Below are 5,939 nucleotides of genomic sequence, written 5' to 3'. Positions count from 1 at the left end.
AAAAAAAAAAAAAGATTGGTCCAATATTCAATAATTTGGTTTTGGTTTGGTTGGTGGTGGCGTTTTTTGTTTGTTTTGCTTTGCTTTTGTTGTTGTTGTTGTAACTTAAATAAAACTCAGGCCTCTTAAACCAAGTACTGTGGCATCTGTAATCCCAGCATGCAGGAGGCTGAGACAGGAGGATTGCTGCAAGTCACAGTCAACTCTGGCTACAGAGTCAAGTCCTGTCTCAAAACAATAACCAAAGCAGAAGGGACCATGTGTGGGATTGCCCCTTCTCTTGGCACCGGAGACAGAAGCCTGGGTGTCCTCATGCTGTCGCTGGGCTACAGTCCACAGCCCAGCCCCCACTCTAGGATTACTCAGTTCTAGCATGTGCCTCCTTCTCCTGAGCTGAACTTCTCTGTGTAAGTGTGGCATTCAAACCGGTTGTCATGGTGTACATCTGCAACCCCAGAGCTTGGGAGGCTGAGGCAGGAGGATTACTATGAATTGGGATCAGCCTGGACTACATAGTGAGACCTTGTCTTGTAAAAGACAGAGATTGCTTTTAATCTCAGCTCTCAGGAAAGTTTCCATGAGTGTGTGACTGAGTCAGGTCTACATAATGAGTACCAGCGCAGTGAGAAAGAGAGAGAGAGCAAAATGGTAATGTGGCACTCACATGGCTCTGCCACAGGACAGTGACTGGGGTGAGCATCTACTTTGCACTAGGAAGTTCTAGATGCTGGGAGCAGAGCTGGGAGCAAAACAAAAACCCTGCCCTCAGCTGGCGTTCTTCTATTTAATTTTTTTTTTAAAGATTTATTTATTTACTATATGTATTATTTATTTAATGTATGTATGTATGTATGTATTATTTAAAGTTCTTACTACATGTTTTGTTTTGTTTTCTGGGTATACTTATGCTGGTTCCCATGTGCAACCGTGTCTGTGTGGAGCTCAGAGGTCAACTGTCTAGAGTCGATTCTCTTGAGCTGAAGAGGTAGCTCAGCAGTTAAGAGCACTTGTGGTTCTGGCGGTGGACCAAGTTCAGTGGCCATCACCCACACAATGGTTCACAACTATCTGTTAATCCAGGCTCAGAGGATCTAATGTCCTCTTCTGATCTCTGGCACTAGGCTCACACATGACATATATATATGCGGGTAAAATGCCCATACACACAGCACAAAATAAATACAGCCATAAAGACCTTCTAAAGAAGTCTTTAAAAGTCTTTCCAGCATGTGGGTCTTGGGGATCTAATGCAGGTTCTTGGATTGGGAGACAAAGCTGAGCCTGCCAGCCTCCTGTGAGACACTGTCTCTAGGTCAGGCTGGTCTCAAACTGACTAAACAGCCAAAGATGGCCCTGAACTTCGAATGTTCCTGCCTCGTCTGCAAACCTCCAGGATTACAGGTGTCTGCCCACATCTGGTTTACGAAATGCTAGGAACTGAAGCCAAGGTTTCATCCGTACCAGGCCTACACTCTGCCAACTGAGCTACTCCGGATGGCCTGGAACTCGTGGCAATTATTCTGCCTCAAGAATGTTGTACTCAGAGGAATTCAGCTCTACACCCAACTGAAGCTGTTCTAAGGCGAGAGGGCTGTTATCCTGTTCTTTGTTCTTTTCCTGAATATTTATTACTCACAGGAACACACACACACACACACACACACACACACACACCCCCAAGATGATTCCTATGAATACCCAGACCTGAGAGTCACTCCATTTTAAGTTGTGTGAGTCACTGACAGTTTAATGTAAATAAGCTTTTCAGGAAGACAGTGTGAGAACCCAGAGCTTCTGAAGGTCACAGCTAAAGATAAGATGTCCAGTGTGACTCAGGCCCTGGGACTTGAGTCGGCTGACTTTCCAGCTAGAGCAAGGTGAGGCTAGGATGTGGCTCAGTGGTGGTAAAGTATTTACCTATAATGCACACACATGCACACATGCACACATGCACACACACTAGCTGGGGTGGCTAAAGACTAGGAGTTGCTCAGAAAGGCAGTTGATTGCCAGGCATTGAGCCCTCTCAGAAGGAGGAGCCAGTGACATTCTTGTCAGAAATGTGTGCCCTAGTGGCGGGTCTGGGTCTGAAACCCAGGTAGGAGTTTTCTAGCACCCAGACAAACTGCAGAAGGTGCAGGACACCCTGGCACTTGAGGTCCTTCAGCCCCTCACTCCTACCCTCATGAGCAGAGTCCCAACTCTGAGCCTTCAGCTTCACTCAGGACTGAACTCTCCTCCCGCCGTGCTCTGGAAGTGCTGTCTTCCTATCTTCCCCCCAACTCCAGCCCCTCCAGGAAAGCCTTTCCCTGATGGTCACTTCTCGATGCCCTGTGGGCCTCTTTGCCTGAGCATCGTGGGAAGGTCCAGCCCTGCCTCATTGTGCTGGCTCTGACCCCTATGGGGACTCATGCTCAGCAGAGAGGAAAGCACACAGCCCCTTACTAAACAACCTGGGGGGGGGGGGGTTCTTCATCTGCAGAGCATGAGTGTGGCAAGATCCTTGACAGTAATTGGGGAGATAATGGGGGAGCCTAGCTGTTTTTAGTTTAAGGCTTGTTGAAAAAAATGATGAGACCTAAGCTCAAAGAAGGGGGCAGGACTAAGAGATACAAAAGGCCAGGCCTGGTGGATCAATAGTGGGAAGGCTGAGGCAGGGGAATCATGAATTTGAGGTCAGCCTGGAATCCATAATGAGATCCTGTCTCAATAAGCGCCCCCATCAAAAGAGCTGGCCTGGGGGGTCACAGCTACGTTCCCAACCCTTCTATACACTAAGGCAGGAGGATATCCCCAAGTTCAAGACCAGCCTAGGCTGTATAGTGCTCCAGCAAGCCTGGGCTATGGAGTTAGACAACTTCATTCCTTACTCATAAAAAGGAAGGGCTATTGATCTTAATGGAAACACAGTCTTGGTTATTATTCATGAGAGACAGGGTTTCCTAGGGAAGACACATAGGGCATTGGATCCCCAGAGGTCACTGTAAGGGACTCGACACAGCAGGGCCTGGAAACCCCCGTCAGCAGGACTACCCTTCTCTGCCTCATCTCTTGCAGCTCAGAGCCCATGCCCTGTTGAGAGATGTCACCCCCATAACTTCCACCATCTTCCCCAGTGTTGCCTGAACCGGACCTTTGAGCACCCCAGTGAGCTTCCTGATACAAGAACCCCAAGGTGAGCCCCAGAACAAGCACCTTTCCCAAAACTTGTGGGTGAGCTGAGCCCACCCCCTGCCCTAGCAAGGCAGGTGAATGTCAGGACACTGGGGGATTATGGGGCTGTCACCTCCCGGTCTCAGTCTCAGGAAAGAGCCGCACTTCCCCTGCAGTGTTCTGTCTGCTGTACTGTGAAGGCGGCTCGGCAATCATGACAGTGACACAGAGAGGTGACAAGCACAGAGCTATGACTCGTCTCTGCAGACCCAGCAGGTCTTGGACCCCCACCCCACCTAGCAGTTCCCATCAGGAAAAATGCTTAAGAACCTGTCACAGTTTTTTGAGATGAACTCAAGATGGCCCAAGCTGTCCTGGGACTCTATATAACTGTGGATGACCTTGAACTTGCAACTCTCTGGCCTCTACCTTCCAAGGGCTGGAATTACAGGTGTGCATTGTTTTTATGCAGTGTTGGAGTAGAACCCAGGGCTTCGGGCATGCTAGGCAAAAACCAGTCTACCAACTGACCTCCATTCCCAGTCATAGGTTCGCATGACCCAAAGCCTTCTCTCTGCCAGATTGTTTATCTCATCTGGGAGGCACAGTGTTGCCATGTTACAAATAAGGAAACTGAGGCAGAATTGTGTGGAGAATAGGTCACATGACTAGGGATCGGCCAACTGACTCTTAAGCCTTCCATCTCTCTCCTCTGCCCCAGACCCAGGCAAGGTGGGAAGGGGTCAGACGGAGCAGGAAGACAGTCTCTGAAGAATGTGGGGAGCTCCCAGCTAAGGTATTGGTGGCAGCCCCATCGGCAGGAGCAGCCCCCCATTAGCACCCCCACAGACCCTCACTCTTCCTAACCGTTCCCAGCACTTTTTAATGGATGGCCAGAGTCTCAGACCCCCAGCTCCTGTGCACACACACAGTCTACCTGAAATCTTTTGCTGAAGAAGCCATTCTGTGACAGCTGCCCTGTCCGATGTCCTGTTGCATGCTGGAATGTGTAAGAGAATTGAAGAGGCGGGGCTCTAGCTGGACTGACCCAGGCTCACCCCAGAGCAGGTTCCCAGGAGCTGACTTCAGAGAAGGCTTTCCTGCCTTGAGAGTATTTTTCCCTCTTCCCCGGAGGGCAGTGATGGGTGCCAGCCTTGAGTGCTGAGGGGACACAGCTGTGCAGGGCAGATTGTCATCAGGGCAACTGACTGAGCCTAGCTTGGCCTTTTGGAAGAAACCTAGCCCCCGTTCTTAAGGAGGAACAAGGATCCCAAAGAGATGGACTTGATCTGGACTCAGCCACCGGCCTGCACCTTGGTAGTCTGACTCAGTCCCTGCCCACCCTCCTGAGTGACCTGCAGAGCCTCTGCCTCCAGTCCCTGCAGCTCTGCAGCAATGAATGTGCTTTGTGTCCTTCACCAGTTGGGGGTCTCTAGGCTCCATGAGAATTCTTGGGGCTCCCCTGTGCCCACGTTTCTGTGTATCTTCTTCTAACCTTGGCATCTCATGAGCTCACAAGAATGGTATGTGTGTTTGTGTGTGTGTGAGAGCAATTATGTGTGTATGTGTGTGCATGTGTGTGCCTGCATGTGCCTGCATGTGTGTGCCTGTGTATGTGTGTGCGTGTGTATGTGTGCACGTGTGTATATATGTGTGTGTATGTATGTGCATGTGTGTGTATGTGTGTGCATGTGTGTGCCTGCATGTGTGTGCCTGTGTATGTGTGTGCGTGTGTATGTGTGCACATGTGTATATATGTGTGTGTATGTATGTGCATGTGTGTGTATGTGTATGTGTATGTGTGTATGTGTGTGCATGTGTGTGCCTGCATGTGTGTGCATGTGTATGTGTGTGCGCGTGTATATGTGTGTATGTGTATGTATGTGCATGTGTGTATGTATATGTGTTTGTGTGTGTGTATGTGTTTGTGTGTGTGTGTGTGTGTGTGTGTGTGTGTGTGTGTATGTGTGTTGCTCTTGTCCATCCAGAGTCTGGACCAAGCAGACAAGGAAGAAGAGGACCCAGGAGATAGCTCTGTGGGTAAAAGCATTTACTACATATCTGAGACCTGAGCTCAGATCCCCAGAAAGCCAGACATGGTGGCACAAGAGTCTGAAACCCCATCGTGCCCACAGGAAATAGGAGGCAGATATAGGGAAACTCCCAAGCTGAGAGCCAGCGAGTTTGGCCTCCAAAGCCTCAATGAAGGTGAGGACTGACACCGGAAGTTCCTCATCTGATCTCCCCACTAGCTGCAAGACACACCTGCATCCACACACACAGCATCTACACTCTATACCCACATACAACCTAGAGGCTAGACAGCCTCGATGGCTGTAGCCTCTCACAATGGGCCAACCTAGAGAAGTTATCAGGCTATCTCTTCTAGTATGCATGCAGTAGACAACAGTCATAGATGCAAAGTCCAGTTACTTCTGCATTTGGCTTTGGCTTTGGGTTTAGTGTTTGGACACCACTGTCCTGCTCCATAGCCCTGGCTAGCCTGCTTCTCAATATGTTGCCCAGGTTAGCCTTGATCACATAGTACTACTACTTGCCCCAACCTCTTGCGTGTGGAATCACAAGTGCATATCACTCCACCGAGTTCCTTTTATTTCCAGGTTGACTTTTTCAGCAGATTTTTGTTTGTTTGTTTTTTGTTTTTTTGGGTTTTTTTGTTTTTGTTTTATTTTGTTTTCTGTTTTTCAAGACAGGATTTCTCTGTGTAGCCCTGGCTGTCCTGGAACTCACTCTGTAGACCAGGCTGGCCTCAAACTCAGAAATCC

Source organism: Mus pahari, chromosome 1 (genome assembly GCF_900095145.1).
Source record: "Mus pahari chromosome 1, PAHARI_EIJ_v1.1, whole genome shotgun sequence".
Lineage (NCBI taxonomy): Eukaryota > Metazoa > Chordata > Mammalia > Rodentia > Muridae > Mus > Mus pahari.
The sequence above is the reverse complement of the archived record's forward strand: the minus strand, read 5'-3'. Positions refer to the sequence as shown.